General features: G+C 36.9%; 1 long non-coding RNA gene across 1 annotated transcript; it reads right to left on the bottom strand.

Annotated features, from left to right (window-relative positions):
- Positions 1-916: 916 nt before the first annotated feature.
- LOC141547010 (uncharacterized) lies at positions 917-7912 on the bottom strand. The gene is made up of 5 exons (XR_012483490.1): positions 7799-7912; positions 4965-5143; positions 4255-4355; positions 3401-3547; positions 917-1181 (listed from the first exon to the last, which is right to left on the bottom strand). It is a non-coding gene; the product is annotated as an uncharacterized LOC141547010 (long non-coding RNA).
- Between the last annotated feature and the right edge of the window lie 10899 nt (positions 7913-18811).

Genomic DNA, 18811 nt, shown 5'->3' with positions numbered 1-18811 from the left:
TACATTCTGATATTCCCTAAAGAAACCCTGAGTGGGAACACGAGTCCTTTTGTGTGATCTTTAGACCTGTTCAATAATGAGATTCCTGGGGCATCTAGGCGGTGGATAGAGCACCAGCTCTGAAATTAGGAGGACCAGAGTTCAAATCTGGCCTCAAACACTTCTAGCTGTATGATCCTGGGCAAGTTACTTAACCCCGATTGCCTCAGCTAAAAAAAAAAAAAAAAAAAAAAAAAAAAAAAAAAGTTTAAATAGTTATAATAATTAAATATTATATAATAAATAATTGTGATCATCAAATCCCTTCTATGAGAAGCTACAATTGTGATTGCAAGAATAAAGACATTTCCTTTTGAAGTTTTGTCTTTAAGAAAAAAACCACACAAGCAGCCACTGCTCTAAATATTTCTCATTAAAAAGCTAGCCTAGCTATCAGTTGGGGAATGACTAAATAAGCTATGGCATAAGAAGATGATAGAATACTATTATGCTATAAGACATTAAGATGGGGATTGTTTCAAAAAAACCTGAAAAGTAAAATGAGCAGAACCAGGAGAACACTGTATACAGTAACAGCAATATTGTAACAATGATTAATTGTGAGATGTGTAATTCTATAATTCAGTTCAATAATCTGAAACAATTCAGAATGGCTCATGATTAAAAATGATATCCAGCTCCAGAGCAGGAATTGAAGAACTCGGGGCATATTGAAGGATGTTTCCCCCAATTAATCTCTTGCCCTTTTTTTTTTTTTGGCATCATGGCTAACATGGAAATGTTTTACATGATTTCACATGTATGATGAATATATTATTTCCTTCTCAGTGGGTGGTAGAAAGCATTTTAAGCCTAAAATAAGAAAAGTTGAATGTTTAAAAATGAGAAAAAATAAAACTAGAAGTTAAAAGGCAGTATCAATTCTGTTTATTTAAAAAACATTAATTTTAAAACCAAAATAGTAAAAAAAAAAAAAAAAAAAAAATCAGATTCTTGGTAGACATTATCACAACTTTCTAAAAATCCTCTTGACGAGAGGTGCCTTTGCTTCATGACAGTCTTAAAGTAACTCTGAGCCAGCATCCTGGTGAACTGGTAAAAAGCTGGTCCCCTTTCCCTCTAGCATAGCAGAGGTCAAAGACTAGAACTCACAGGCAAAGGATTTTGGCAGAAAACTGTTCCTGTTGGAAAAGAAAGATAAAGTTAGCAAATAGAAATTGAAAGACAAATTGGGCTATACCCACCAAAGCCCCCTCAGCACTTCCTGCCTAGGTTCATCGACACCAATGACTTCCTCCTATATACCTTCCAAAATCCTGTCAGAGGCACAGGTCTAATCCCATCACTTTAACCCACCCTAAAAGACTGCTGTGTCTCCCTATTGATTTAGAGGACATGTAACCCTCATCCTGGTATTTAAGGTCTTCTATAGTACTCTCTTATTTTTTCAGCCTTCTTATACCTTAGTTAGTGAAGAACTTCCATCTACCAATGCAGACTACTAGCTGTTCTACAGCTTAGTTTAAAATATTATTATTTTATATTATTTATATAATATTATATAAATTATATATTATATTATTTATATAATAAATATTATAATTATATTATATATTATATACTATATTATAATTATATTATAAATTATATATTATAGATCATATATATTATGAATCATATTATAAACATATGTATTATAATTATAATTATTATATTGTAATTATTTTTATATTATTTATATAATATATAAAATTATTTATATTATATATATATATAATCATATAATATATTATTTTAGACTAAGCTGTAGAACAGCTACTGGTCTGCATTGGTAGAGACATATAGATAGATATAGATAGATATATGCATATTATATATCTATCTATATCTATATATATTACTTGCCCAGTCATATAGCCAGTATGTCAGAATTGGGACTTGGGACAAGGCCAGCTATGTTTCAGTATCCTAAGCACTTACTAAAAGTGTGTTAGAACCAATTCATAGGAGATACTGAATAAAGAGAGGAAAGGAGAGCTGTGGCCTTGAGACAGAAACTGTAGACAACTGGTTTATCTGGTAGAGATGTCATCTTATTCTCCCCACAACTGATAGGGGCCCCAGTTTCAGCTATGTCTTAGCTATGATCAAGTTCATAAAATTCTACACACACACACACACACACACACACACTCACACACTCACACACTCACACACACACACTCACACACACACACACACTCACACACACACACTCACACACACACACAAACACACACACACACACACAAACACACACACAAACACACACACACACAAACACACACACACACACACACACAAACACACACACACTCACAAACACTCACACACACTCACAAACACTCACACACACTCACACACACTCACAAACACACACACACAAACACACACACACACAAACACACAAACACACAAACACACACACACACACACACTCACAAACACTCACAAACACACACACTCACAAACACACACACACACACACACTCACAAACACACGCACTCACAAACACACGCACTCACAAACACACGCACTCACAAACACACGCACTCACAAACACACGCACTCACACACTCACAAACACACACACTCACATACTCACAAACACACACACACACACACACACACACACACACACTAATCTAATAGTGGCCTTGAAACCAACTGAATTACTGAGCTGAATATAAGAATATTCTCTTTTTTTAGGTGAAAAGCAACAACTTCTCACCTAAAAGTATCTGATGTTTTTTTTAATACTATCTTTAGAGTCTTAATCAATGGATTTCTCTCCACAAATCTCACTTTCCTGTTATTGGCCTCAGGACCCTTTCCATCTCAACATAAGCCATCACTCAACTTGGAGTGTCAAATCAGAGAAGGAAATACATTCAGACCTGAAAAATGAGCTAGAATGGAGAGAGCCCTCCTAAGACAGATAGATTAGGCAAAGAATCACTAGAATAAATGAATGATGGTCAGAGGACCAGCCTCAAAGCCAAGAAAACCTAAACAAATGTCATTACTAATGTATCCTATTAGTTTAAGCCTCTAGCATGCCACTTAACCTTTCAATACCATCCTAGGAGAGTTTTGTTTATCATAATTCTTAGAGGAGGTTCTATAGCAGGAATTCCCTCCCTCCTTATATTGATGGATTTATTTCTCCAGACCAAAAAGACTAGAGAAACAGTTTTTCCACTAGCTATACCCAACATAATGTGCTAAAGCAGCATACACATTACAGACAAGCTGCTGGATCAGAAATTCAAAAACATTCTTCCCCTTACAACGTGCCGTTTGTTCCACCATAAAGTACTTCTTCAGATATTAAATCTGAATAAGGCCTAGTTTTCTTACCAAGGTCCAGCTCTTGATAATCATAACAGATAATTAGTATCATCATTAGACCCTGAAGCACCAGATGCTCGAGAAGATTCCCAAGGACTATACGTTCTAATAATACCAGAACTTGGGTGAAAATGTAGCCGTCTGGTATCCTTTTCCCTGAAAATAAGGAAGGAGTTAAGTTGGAAGTTGGAAAGTCAAGAATTGTCATCACCTACAGAGCAGGCTTAAGCTTATGTCCTCATGAGATTGAGTTTGTAGCCAGATAGTTTTTCCTTTTTACTTTACCATCACTAAGTTTTTTGTTTTGTGGGTTTTTTTATTTGTCTTTGTCATTGTCTTCACCATGCTAGAATAGCTGGGCATAGGTCTGCAACTTTACCTTTATAAGAATTAGGGCAATGCCATAATATGACACCTCGTGTATTCATAGGAATATGAAAATAAGGCTCTCTAGACAGAAGCACTGACTGAAAGGCCTGAAAGGGATTTCAGGCACAACTTCTTGGTAAATTATGCGTTTATCTTCCTAACTCCACACTGGTTATCCTTCTCGGAAACAGAGAGGGAGAAGTAAAATGTATTGGCCATCAGTGCTTTTGCAAAGCAATGGAGAGTGGGGTGATTCTGGAATATAAGGAACAGGGATCTTCATCATAGTGGGCCTTGGAAGCATATGCATGGGTAGTAGTTCTGTTGCTAATTCCAGGGCTAATTACACTAACAAATTAACACCAATTTCTTCTAAATCCAAAGGAATCCCAGAACTAAAACAAAATAAATTTCCCAGTGTAGACTTCTAAAATCTGTAGTCTATTGAGGAAGGTTAACCTTAAATAAGCCACAATTAGACATTCTGGGCTCACCTTGTAACCGTACAAACCACAGGTATCATTAGAGAGGTAGAAAGCAAATCTTCTCTGGTCACAGACACATAACTGCTGATATTAATCTCATCGGGTGTTATCTGAGAAAACAAAGAAAGTTTTTACATTATGTGAACACCATTTCAATGGGATAGGTCCTCATCAAGTCCAAGGGACTGCATCTATTCCCCAAAAGACAATATAGACCAGGTCCCAGCTAATGGAAACCTCCCATACTCATTGAAATAACCCCACTCAACTTTCCTTTCCCCATGGTTCCTCAAATAACTGAAGGTAATAAATAAAAAGTCACCCTCACTTGACCTAAGAGTGGGAAGAGACAGGATCCACTCTGAGGAAAATGAAACATTTCATACCAGTGTAAACCTGTTGGCCTTAATGACCACCACTGAGCGAAGCTGGAACTGAATTCATCCAAAGCTAAGAGCCCACATTATCAAAAAGGCACCAAAAGCTCAGCCTTGGCCAAGCAGCCCCTTGGAAACAAGGGGAATTTGCCTATGATAGGATTGGATCCATTACTTGTGGGGACAGGAAGGCACTAGTTCTTTAACACATTATACAACCATTCCATTCTTCATTGACTGGCAGGAATTTGAGTTCATTCACCCATAAATGACAACTGAGGAATAAAACCATAAAAGGAAGGGGAATGAGATGACCAAGATAATGGGCTTAAAGAGTCTTACCTCAACATCTATCCCACATTGCCATATTGGATAGATCAGGTATAATCGATGTAAAGTAAGACTATTTACTGGGCAGTCATTTCCCAGAACCACCTGGTAAGGATGTAGAATTATATCATCGCGAAAAAAATTTCTGTCCACCATAACCAGCAAATATTCAGAGGTACAAGATAACCATACTGTGGAAGATGAGAAAGTAAAGATTCTGGTAAAATCTTTAAAATACAGCATTAGTCAGAGAAGAGCCTAGAGGACTATCAGATGGGGAATAGGGCAGATAATGAAACAACCATTCCCCCCAAAATTACAGCTTTTCCCATAATAATTTACCACCCACCTCTGATGTCCATTTCTAGTGAATCACAAAATGATTAACCCAAAGACAAACTTAGGTAGTGTTAGGACTCGATAACACAAAAGGATCTTTATTTCCCATCTTGAGCTATTCTGTACTCTACCACACTACAGGGAAGATACCAAACATAGAAATTGTTCAAAGGAAGGATAATTTGAAACAGGGAAATTTTAACTATTCATAAAAATTTGATAATTTAGTTGTCTTCACTGTAGAATGGGAAATAAAGAAAATATTAGAAGATGACAGGAAGTATTTGTTAAATGATTTTAGAGAGAAGAGCTAACAAAATCTTATATTTAGGGTTTCTGAGTAGCAATGATAAATGGGAGTCTTGGGCCAGAAAGAGAGTGTCATTAATAAGGGCAGATAAGGGTCTATTTTTCTTTTTTTTAAGAAACCTCAAATTTCTTCAAAACATCTTTAAACTGAAAAGGAAGGAAAGGGAGGAAATTGTCTAGATAGATTTTATATATATATATATATATATATATATATATATATATATATATATATATATATATATATATATATATATATGTATATATGTGTATATATATGTGTGTATGTATATATGTATATGTGTGTATGTATATATATACATATATGTGTGTATATATATATATACATATATATGTGTGTGTGTGTATATATATATATATATATATATATATATATATATATATATATTTTAGATAGACAGATGGGTGCCCAGACAGATAGATAGATAACTAGACCGAGATATCTATCATGTCAGATTCTGCTGAGAGCAGTTGTAACATGAGAAAGGGAGAAATCACAGTATAAGAAACACAGAAATTTACAGAAGAAAAAAACAAGAAGATGCACAATAAATCTTAGGAAATTGTCTCTTATTTTTGTGAAAAGTATTATTTGAATGTACTTCTGATATCCCCAAACAGCTAAATAGTGGATCTGTGCTTCCACAGTGAGAAATCACCAGTTACAACTAATAGAAGTGACTTGAATGAGAAATTATACAAATACAAATGATCCCCAGACTCTTTTTGAGTGTTAGTGGCTACTACTATAAGATTATAACTCCCACAACACAAGGAAAGGATTAAACTACATAAACATGGATCAATCGTAGATTCCACAGTTGAAAGAAATTAAATTTAAAAGCTAGTGGTATTGAAGGGAAAGACAGTAAGATAGCTGGATTTCCATTAGTGGCTAGCTTTTTTGTAAACTCTAATTACTATTAATTGGTTCTTTGATTTTAGAGAGATGTTAACTAGTTAAGTGATATGGAAAGAGCATTCTAAATGGGGGCTTTGAATCTCATAACTTGAGGAATCTACTCCCGAGGGGAATAGTAGCTGAAAGCTTCTGGGGACCTGATCTACTTAATTGTTCAGTTGTATTCAACCCTGTGACCCCATTTGGGAGTTTCTTGGCAAAGACACTAGTGCGCTGCCATTTTCTTCTCCAGTTATTTGAAAGATAAGAAGACGGAGCCAAATAGGATTAAATGACTTGCCCAGTATCACAGGGCTAGAAGTACCTGAGGACAGATTTGAACTCAGAGAGACAATTCTTCCTGACTCAAAGCACAGCATTCTATTCGTCTACTTGTGTGTATACACATATATATGTGTGTGAATATTAATATTATGTGACCTATTTGTGTGTATATACATATATATGTGTGTGTGAATATTAATATTATATGACCTATTTGTGTGTATATACATATATGTGTGTGAATATTAATATAATATGACAATATTAATGTTGTCATAATATAATATATAAACATTATATATCATCTAGTATATGTATATATAATATTATATGTAATATATGTAAATATATCATGTAAAATATGTAAATATAATATGTAAATGTTGTGTAATAATGTGAATAATATGTAAATAAAATATGTAAAATATGTAAATAAACATATCATCTAGGTATGTCTATAATATGCATGTGTATATGAATCAAGATAATCCAGTTTGAGAATGGGAGAAGTGATAGGTCACCTAAGAGGAAATGGCGTAACAGTTGGAAATATGGGACTTTGAAAAAGAAAATCGGACTAGGCTTATATAGTTAGGGTTTGTCCATGCATTTTTTTAAATCCCATATCTAAATCCCTAAGGAAAAATAAGAGATCTCTGAGAGAGATCTACAGTCAGAGCAGGAGGAAGAAGAGGAGGGGATCCTAAGATCACTAAATAAAAATGGATCCTCTTAACTTAAGGATCCAAAGCCATTCTGTAGCCAAAAAGAAAAAAAGGAGAAGATTTGCAGTAAAGGATGAGGAAGGAGAAAGAAAAATAACCAGCTTTCAACTCAGATAATAGCAGAACAAGTGATTTATCCCTAAAAAATGGCACCTTTCAGAGACTACAAGGTCCATATACTAAGTACAGACGATGAATTCAAATACGACTACCAAAAAACAACAACAATGCACACACAAACAGAACACTCATCTCCACCAACTTACTTGGAGTATTCTGAAACTGAGCCTGGGATAGTGAAAAGAACAATACTGCTAACGCTACAAGAGGCTTCATTATCACATAGGCTAGACTGGGCTATAGACCTTCTATGAGAATGAGGAGTGTGAAAAGCTTTTAAACCATTCTAAGTGATTTTGTGGCTGTTGCCCCACCCATCCAACTCTTTAATCTCACTCAGGTGTCCACAGTTAGCTACACCCTCCCTTCGATAGCTCACAGAAAGCCCTTAGTTCCCACCTCATGAAGACAATCATTTCCTACCACTCAGGTGCTTTGAGTAAGAAATCCAAATGAAGTAATAATGGATCACTTGGCCTGAGGTTCATACCATAAGGTATTCAAGAACTGCTTCTATGATGAATTATACTATGATAATTAACTTCAAAGATTTGGAGGATTGTTACTTTGACAAATAAGTTCTCCTTGATCATAAAGGACCAAGCTAGGAAGGATCAATAGAAATTTCTGAGGTAGAGTTAGCTTAGATAAACATAAGCAATATTGTGAAAAATCAGAGGGGGAAAAGAGTTGGATCCAATTTAAGAATAGATGATCCCAAGATCATCCAAGTGAAACATATAACAGTTGGAAATGTGGGGCTGGGCTTTGAATAAAAAACTGGGCTGGAAGCATAGACTTGAGATTTGGCCATTTAGAGGAAATAACTGAAGCCAGGGGATACGCCTAGGGAAGAACAGATCTTTGGGAAACATCGACAGGCAGGACCTGCCTGCTTGCCACCTATCTACCCTCATGATAGATTCAAGAAAGAAATACTTGGGAGGGAAAGAAGAAGGAAAGGAAGGGAAGGAGGTGGAGGAAAGGAGGAAGTGGAAGAAGGAAGGGAGGAAGGGAGGAAGGGAGGAAGGGAGTGAGGAAGGAAGAAAGGAAGAAAGGAAGGAAGGGAAGGAAGGAAGGAAGGGCAGGAAGGAAGCAAGAAGGAAGGAAGAAAGGGAAGGAGGGAGGGAGGGAGAGAGGAAGGAGGGAGAGAGGAAGGAAGGAATGAAGGGAGGGAGGGAGGAAGAGAGGAAAGGAGGAAGGAAGAGAGGAAGGGAGGGAGGAAGAGAGGAATGAAGGGAGAAAGAACCTACTTATGGGCCAAGAACTATTCTAGATACTTTATTAATATTGTCTCATTTGATCCTCCCAATAAACTTGAGAGGTAGATGCTATTATTATCTCCATTTTACAGTTGAAGAAACTAAGACAGGTGCTTAAATGATTCATTCAGGGTTACACAATTAATGTCCAAGGCTGTATTTGAACTCAAGTTTTCCTCATCCAGACCCAGTCCCCTATCCACTGTGCCCTTACCTGCCTTCAATCTAAGTCCTTCCCTATTATCAATCCCTTTTAGATCCAAAGGGAGCAAGAACTAAAAAGTATCAGAGGCCAATGCACCTGCAAGATTATCAAACATATTCTATACCAAGGGGATAAATTAGGAATCATCCATAGGGGATAGTATGTCTTTGCTAATCCCATTCCCCTTGAAGGATTTATAAGAAAGTTGTAAAGAAAGCCAGAGTGAAGTATTTTTCTCCTGCTTCTCTGTTGGATAAAATAAATGTCTGTACTATGTGTATTTGTAGTCTTCTCTCCTTGAATAAGTTCAGATGAGAGTAAGATTCAAATCATTTAACCCTTGAATACCCCTTCAATGTATAAACTTTTGCTTGTGTACCCCATTTCTGTGAAATAATTTCCACATTCTTCCTCTCCTTTCCCTCCCCATATCCCAGCGAATTCTTCCTCCCTACCTTTCCATTCTCTTTTTGAGATCCTCCAAACATTAAGATCACACTACTGAATTATAAGGAAGCTAGGTGGCACAGTGAATGACATACTACGTCTGGAATCAGGAAGACTGAAGTGACCATTAACCTTAGCATGTTGGGCATCTTTCTGGGCAACTCTTCACAATGAATAATCCCTCCCCAAATTGTCTTTCTATTCTAATACACAAGTATTTGTTTGCTATGTGTATTTAGGCAGTTTTCTCTCTCCACCTTCCTCTTTAAAGTCTTTTTGGATTAAATTTCCTTGACTCCTGGGGGGACAATTCATACATATTCTTGTTCACAGACACTGTAATCTGTAAGCAGGAGTTCATTCTTGCTTTTTAGTGAGTCTAAATGTAAGCTTTTTGTAGGTATTTCCATTGAAGTTCATTTAATGAAGGAATATTTGCTTTCCCTGTCTAGTTCCAATGGTCATTTTATTTTCCCCATGACAGAGTAAACATACACTAAATTTGTCTTAAAACAAATTTATTATTTATAAATTTTTAACATTCTTTTCTTTTTACCTTTTGAGCTCCAGATTCTCTCCTTCCCCCCAATCCTTCTCCCATCCACAGAAAAGGCAATCAAAATTAGATCGAGTATATATATATATATATATATATATTCATATATTTATGAATATGTATTTATGAATTTATGAATGAAATCATTTTTTTAATTTCACATTACCCAAAAAAAGTGATAAAGTTTTACTTCAGTTTGCACTCAAAGATCATTAGTTCTCTTTCTCCAGAGTATAGCATATACTTTCATCATCATGGATCAAGGATATATATATATATATATATATATGTATATATGTATATATGTATATATATATATATATGTATGTATGTATATATATATATATATATATATGTATATATGTATATATTTATATATATATATATATATAGGTATGTATGTATATAGGAATGAAATCATTTTTTAAATTTTGAGCTCCAAATTCTCTCCTTCCCCCCAATCCCTCTCCCACCCACAGAAAAGGCAATCAAAATTAGATCAAGAGTATATATATATTCATACATATGTATGTACTTATGAATGAAATCATTTTTTAAATTTCACATCACCTCCCAAAAAAAGATAAAGTTTTACTTCAATTTGCATTCAGAGATCATCAGTTCTCTTTCTTCAGAATATAGTATAGACTTTTATCATAAATCCTTGAGAATTCTCTTAAATACTTGTATTAATCAGAATAACCAGGTCTTTCACAGCTGAGCATCATTTCATTGTTGTTATGATGTGCACAGTGATATCCCAGTTCTCACTTCATTTTGCATCAGTTCATTTAAGTCTTCCCCGGGTTTTTTCTGAAAGAACCACTTCATTCTGATGGAAGTGGATATCTTCAACATAGAGAAGAGCTAATCCAATTCCAATTGATCAATGATGGACAAAATCAGCTACATCCAGAAAAGGAACACTGGGAAATGAGTGTAAACTGTGAGCAGTTTTTTGTTTTTCTTCCCAGATTATTTTTACCTTCCGAATACAATCCTTCCTTTGCAACAACAACAACAACAAAATTCGGTTCTGCACATATATATTGTACCTAGGATATACTATAAGATATTTAATATGTATGGGAATGCCTGCCATCTAGGGGAGGGGTTGGAGGGAAGGAGGAGAAAAATTCAGAACAGAAGGGAGTACAAGGGATAATGTAAAAAAAAAAAAAAATTACCTATGCATATGTACTGTCAAAAAAATGTTATAATTATAAAATTAATTTTAAAAAATTTTTAATTCATCATTTCTTATAGCACAATAATACTCCATCACGATTATATACCCCAACTTGTTCAGCCATTCCCCAACTGATTACCATCCCTTCAATTTCCACTTCTTTACCACTACAAAAAGAATTGCTTCATTTTGTGCATATATGTTCTTTTTTTCCTCTGATCTCTTTGGATTATACATCTAGTAGTGATGTTGCTCTGTCAAAAGGTATGCACATTCCCTTTGATCCAGCAGTGTTACTATTGGGCTTATATCCAAAGAGATCTTAAAGGAGGGGAACCGACCCATATGTGCAAAAATGTTTGTGGCAGCCCTTTTTGTAGTGGCTAGAAGCTGGAAATTGAATGGATGTCCATCAATTAGAGAATGGTTGGGTAAATTATGGTATATGAATGCTATGGAATATTATTGTTCTGTAAGAAATGACCAACAGGATGATTTCAGAAAGGCCTGGAGAGACTTACATGAACTGATGCTGAGTGAAACAAGCAGGACCAGGAGATCATTATACATGTCAACAACAATACTGTATGATAATCAATTCTAAGGGCGTGGCTCTGTTCAACAATATGAGTCAAACCAGTTCCAATTGTTCAGTAATGAAGAGAATCAGCTACACCCAGAGACAGAACTGTGGGAACAGTGTAGAACACAGCATAGCATTCTCACACTTTCCGTTATTGTTTGGCTGTGTTTTTGTTTTCCTTCTCTGGTTTTTTTACCTTTTTTCTAGATCCAATTTTTCTTGTGCAGCAAGATAACTGTCTAAATATGTATACATATAAAGTATTTAACATAGTTTAACATATTTAACATGTATTGGACCTCTTGCCATCTATGAGAGGGGGTAGGGGGAAGGAGGGGGGGGTTGATGTTAAAAAATTACCCATGTACATGTTTTGTAAATAAAAAGCTATAATAATAATAACAAAGGTATACACAGTTTTATAGCCCTTTGGGCATATCATATCCACATAGATAATGTTTTGGGGGGTTTTTTGAGGCTGAGGTTAAGTGACTTGCCCAGGGTCACACAGCTAGGAAGTGTTAAGTGTCTGAGACCAGATTTGAACTCGTGTCCTCCTGAATTCAGGGCTGGTGCTCTACCCACTGCGCCACCTAGCTCCCCCAATCTAGATAATGGTTTTGACACACACATTGCCAGAGGTATCTGAATGCTGTGAATGCTATGACGGAAGATTGTGAAGATCACCAGGATCAGATACCAGACAGTGAGATCCCTTCTCAAGCTAAATAGCCGAGCATTCAAACTCTGTTGCAGAAAGTCCAACTACACTGAGCTAGCTATGTCGTTTGATTGCCAGATGTACACTTGCCAAAAAGACGATTTTACAGAGAACTCACACAGGGCTGGGGCTCACAAAATGGTCAGAAAAAGTGATACAAGTGATGTGGTCACCCGACAAGGCTTAGAAGAGTAAAGATGAATTGCAAAGATTGTGAAACATCACAAGACATTCTCCCTGCCAAAAGGCAAGCATTTATTAATGAGTAAAAATCATAGACAAGATCCAAATATGATTTTGTGCCATACTTTGGGAAGGAGTGATTTTTACAGACAGAAGGAAGTAAGCAGAAACCAGGAGAGAGTTGGGGTGATAAGGGGAGAGTTAGGGAGATGCTTGAAGGATAAAATCAGGGAGGAGTTGGAGAGATGCTTTGAAGGATCAGGACAAAGTCAGGGGAGAGTTGGGAAGGTAGTCTCGGAGTAGATTGAAGAATTTTGGTCTTAGGAAGAGGACAAGCTGGTTTAAGTTCCCATCCCAAGGACATTCTCATTCTCAAGGTCTCTCTTAAGAACATCAGAATTGATCGGATGGCATGGGGACACTGGCATAGGACCTCCCAGCATGGCGCGCCCTCATCAGAGAAGATTCTGTGCTCTACGAGCAAACAAGAATTGAATGAGTTCAGAAGAAAGGAGAGATGCACAAAATTAGAGAAGCCGCCCGAAATGTTCATAGGGACTATTATATCCAACCTGATCAGACAGTCAGACACACTGTAATCCGACTCCAACATAGTGACGTCATTTTGGTTCTCTTCGAGAACAAAGAACAACCAATCCCTGCCGAATCCTGGGTGAAAGAAAGGTGTGGAGACCTCATAAACAGAACTATTGGAAGTCAGTAATGTACACTATTCAAGGCATAAAGTCCGGAGGCAATAATCTTGGCTTTAGTTCATCAACTTCTCTAAATATCTACTTTGTTCATTTCAACTTTCTTTAACCACAGGAAATGATTTCTTCCCTATCTTGTGGCATTGACCCCGTCTTCTCTGTTCTGGACGTATAGAAACAGCTGTTTGCAATGGCCCCTTTCCTGAGCCTGCTTCCTTAGGGGTCCTATGGCCCATGGAGTCATGGGCCAATGGCACCGCTTGCCAAGAGACCCTTTGGAAATTGTCCTAATGTCTGATGATGCTTGTCTTATTTTTAAAAATCAATGCTCTTTTAAATACACAGAGATTGTGCTGACCTTTTCATGGTCCATCTCTAGAGGAAAACCTGTCTTTGTCTTTTCTGAAAAACAAATCCATTGTGTAAATCTTTAGCTTTGTCCCCTGAGGATTGGAACCACAGCTCTAGGATAGCAGGGAATATAATTCATCTTTGAGGAGTCCTCAAGTCAGGCTCAAGAATACACCTACTCAGAAAAGGGATCCACATGTGCAAAACTATTTGTGGCAGCCCTTTTTATAGAGGCAAGGAACTGGGAACTGAATGGATGCCCATCAACTGGAGAATGGATGAATAAGTGATGGTATATGGATGCTATGGAATATTATTGTTCTATAGGAAATGATCAGGAGGATGACTTTAGAGAGACCTGGAGAGACTTACATGAACTGGTGCTAAGGGAAATGAGCAGGACCGGGAGATCATTGTACCCAATAACATCAATATTTTACAATAATCAATTCTGAAGGACGTGACTGTTTTCAAAAATGAGATGATTCAGACCAATTCCAATTGCTCAGTGATGAATAGAGCCATCTATGCTCAGAGAAAGGACCATGGGGACGGAATGTGGAACACAACATAGAATTCTCACTCATGTAATTATATAATTAGAATTTGCCAAAAGTGAAATAAGCTGGTTGTGGGTTCCACCTCCCCTAGAAATCTTTAAGCAAAGACTAGGCGATCATCTATTGGATGTGGAATTGATTGCTATTTGAGAAGGCTTGGCACAAACGGTCACTGGGGTCTCTCCCAATTCTAAAATTCTAGGATATTACATAGATGAATTAAAAATCACTTCTTGAAAGCAGGGACAGGAGGTTCTGTGAGCCCTATACAATGCTATAGAGAGAGCCATACACATAGAAATATGCAGTATAAATTGACTGAGCATGGGTGAAACCATATCCCCTGCTATGGGTACTCTACCATACAGTAATTGATAGGCTACAGAGAGGTCAAGAAGGATAAGGATTGAGAAAAGACCAGTAGATCTGGTGATCAAGAGATCATTAGTAATTTTGGAAAGAGCTCTTTCAGTTGAGCAATAAGGTTGGAAGTTGAGATTATAAAGAATTAAGAGAGCGAGATGCAAAGATTATACATTTTTCTTATAGAATAATGGACCATTTTGTTTCATTATGATTTATATGTAAAATTTTGGCTTTTCTAAATTTATATATGGTTTCTCTGTGACCCAGCACATGATCAGGTTTTTATGTAGATTCAATGTGTACTTGGTAAAATGAATAATGTTTGTATTTCCAATGAGCTCTATCCAATTTGTTTAATATTTTATTCAGTCCTGTAATTGCTTTATCTTTTTATTGGCTTTATCTTCTGACAGAGGAACACTGAAAGAATAATTTACTTAATCTAATATTGTGAGCTTCTCCTTTAACAATTTTACCATGAGATAACGTATGTAAACATTTGAAGTTGACACGCTCCCATTTTAGAGGGTATCTTTATGAAAAGTTTCCTTTTATCTTTCTCTTAATGCTTCCTGGTATGAATTCAATTTTGTGTGAAATCAATGTTACTTCTACTATGAATCAGCTGTAGCAAAAGATATTTTGATCCAAACACTCTCTTAACCTCTGTATTAAAAAAAAGTATTCAATAATTCTATTGACAGTCTATTTCTGGTTTCTATTTTTTAATTCATTCTATGACTTTTTTTCTTTTTATGGGAGACTTCTGTCCCTTTAGTTTTTGATTATTCAAGGGTTGTTTTTTTTCTTCCTATCATGGGGGAGGTAGGAGAAGGGGGAGGAAGAAAGGAAGAATAGTATAGCAGAAAAAAAGTGCTAGACTTGCAATCAAAGAATACTTGGGTTCAAATCCTGCTTTCAACACTTTCTCTTAATTGTGAACCACAAGAAAACCATTTTGCCTTTCTGAGCCTCAGTTCCCTGTCCTCCTCACTGAGTTGTTGTGAGAATCTAAGGAAATGATGTGTGTAAAGTATTTTGTAAATCTTAAAACAATATATATAAATTGTTAGGATTATTCAATTTGTCAAAAAGCAATGTATGTAGTCAGTCTAGTTAAGGAGTATAGGAATTATATATATTAATACATTTTACATATCTTAGGTATAGGAATTATTAGATAAAGTTAGATGGATTCTTACATTAGGCTTCAAACTTTAAACTACAAGCTCTAAATTCAAAGCTCCCTGGTTGTTTCCCCTCCTCCCCCCACTCTGAGGCTGGAGTTAAGTGACTCGCCCAGGGTCACACAGCTAGGAAGTGTTAAGTATCTGAGACCACATTTGAACTCGGGTCCTCCTGAATTCAGGGCTGGTGCTCTATCCACTGTGCCACCTAGCTGCCCCTCCACCCTGGTTGTTTTAAAGTTCATTTGCCTAACCCCAAGAATTCTGGGACAGGACCTCCACCCTTTTCAGTGATGAGGGTGTCCAGCATGGTTGGATATCTTGACATGATATGGAAAGTTCCTAGACTTATTTTGTCTTTCCAGACCATCCTCTCTTGCCTAGCATGAGGAGAAGCCCATCTTATGTCCACTTAGTCAACAGAGATGACCCTAGCTTTGTCCCACCTGTGACTACCCATGCTGATGCATCATTTCTGGCTTTTCTGGTGGGTCAGAAAGCAAGGTCTGTCAACCAAAGAGACCATGCATTTCTCCTTGCCACTTCCAAATGTCTGGATATCAAGCACCATAAAACCAAGGCCGAGTTGCCAGGAGGTATCTCACATTGTGAGGAAGACCCAATGTCCATTTCATTAGAGAGGACCAGGAACCTTTTAATAAAGTGCCATTGGCTTGGAGATCTACCTCAGTGGTTTTCCTTGCAGACTAAATAATTTTGGAACTCACAGTGATAAGGTTTGCTTGTTGTCAGGAATCTCACAACTTGGGTCTACTTTAAAGAGGCTAGGAAAGGGCCTGAATCCCAAGATAGGCTCCCCCACTCACTGACTGCAGATAATGAAGGGGCCCAGGAGGAAACTGGAAAGGCTCTGTAAACTCTAGAAAGACTGGGCAAGGGAAAGTGTCCTGGGTGAAATGGTGGCAGAGCTGTGGTGGCTGTTGGAACAGCTCCTTACCACAGACGTCTTCTGATTCCTGAAGGCTCAGTGGCATTTAAGTTTCAATTCCATTCCTTAATCCTGCTGAGCCAACTTCCCGGCTACTTAATCCAACACGTCAGTCACACTGGACTGGACTTTCCACTTTTCTCTGAGTGCAGTCCATGCTCTGCACCTTTGCTCTTCATATAGATCCTTGCGTGTGGAATGCCCTTTTCCCCATCCCCAATATTTTCCTCAATTTCTATCCCACAATCCTTTGGGGCTCAACCCATGAATCTCTAGGCTGGAAGTTATTTTATCTTCATCTTCTCTCATAATCTTTATACTGTTTTTATTCACTTGTCATATTTTTTATTTGTATCGTATTGTCTTATACATATTTTATCATCTCTTACTAGACTATAAAATCCAATAGTGAGTTATAAATCTTAATAGCACCGTCTTTGGAATCGGATGATCTGGAATAACCATCAGTAAGTCACCTGGCCTCTCTGGGTCTCAAGTTTTCTCATCTCTTATATATAATAATTAATAATACTTATTTGCGAAATGGTTGCCATCTTTAGGGCAGGGGAGGGGAGGGGAAAAAAAGGGGGAAAATAAATTTACATCACAATTTTGTTGTATATTTGAAAGGAATAGTAAGCTTTACATTGTGAATTTGCAGTTTTATGTGTGATCATCTTGTTATTGTACAATATTATGGAAATGCTTGTTTTAATACATAAATTAAAAATAAAATAATTTAAAAACCTAAAAAAAAAAAGTTTTCTCATCTCTAAAATGAGGAAGTGGGACCATATGGCCTCTAAGATTCCTTCTCCTTCCAAATCTATGATTCTATGAACTATCTGGGTAGTGAAAATAGAAAATCTGCATTTGTAAAGCCTCCTGTAAATCCTGGGTCATGCACATTATTTTCTGGGCTCTACATGAGCATTCTTCGGAGTAGGGAACTCCACCATGAGGAAATTCTACGTGCCAAGGCAGATGGGCACATGTTCAACTTTAGTTTTGGAGAGCAGCCTGGCACTGACAAATCAACTGACATGCCTAGAGGCACCTACTGTGACAGTGTGTGTCAAAGACCTGACTTAAACCTCAGACTTCCTCACTCTGGGATCAACTCTCTATCCACTGCACAATACACAATCAGAACTATTTAATAAATCTCTACATGCATGTGCTTACTCTTCATGCTGAATGACAAAGGCATCCAACTAATTTTTTGGCTATTTTACTAATTTATTATTATTTGACCTACACTACTGAATATTTTGTGACTTACACCAATTATCTTGGTCCAGTCCCACTTGTCTACTGGGCACAGTGTTTTCCCCTGAGAATCAGTGGTGAGGCAGAGGAAATGAGATAAAATGCTACAAAAGAGGGGACAGATAACACTGGAGAGGCTGAAGGCAGGAGGACTGATGGCACAGCTATAGGAGAAGGATCTTCCCACTTTATCCCACTCATTATTAGCAGCCAAATAGGGAAATAATCGATAATTAAGGTCCTACGAGATCCCAGGTAACAGGAAAAGCAGTAGGGATACAAAGTCATAATGGGTCTCCATTTCCTTTGTTATAAAATAAGAACCTTACGACTAAAAAATGACATCTAGTTTTAATTAGCCATTTATAAATATCTCATTCGGTTCTTGCGACAACTTTGTGGACAACGTCCATTTTATAGATGAGGAGATTGTGAGATACAGAGAATTCTAGTCACTAGCCCATGCTAGTCATTAAGGGATGGGACTCTACCAACTATGGCGGCTCTGGATCTGGGGTCTCATGACTGTGGTGAAGACAAAGGAATGATTCCCTGGAGGACAATATTGGAAAGTCCTTGAAGACAAAGCCCATGACTGATTGTTAGTTAACATATGGT

This window comes from Sminthopsis crassicaudata, chromosome 6 (genome assembly GCF_048593235.1).
Source record: "Sminthopsis crassicaudata isolate SCR6 chromosome 6, ASM4859323v1, whole genome shotgun sequence".
Lineage (NCBI taxonomy): Eukaryota > Metazoa > Chordata > Mammalia > Dasyuromorphia > Dasyuridae > Sminthopsis > Sminthopsis crassicaudata.
This window is presented reverse-complemented; position numbering and strand designations above follow the sequence as displayed.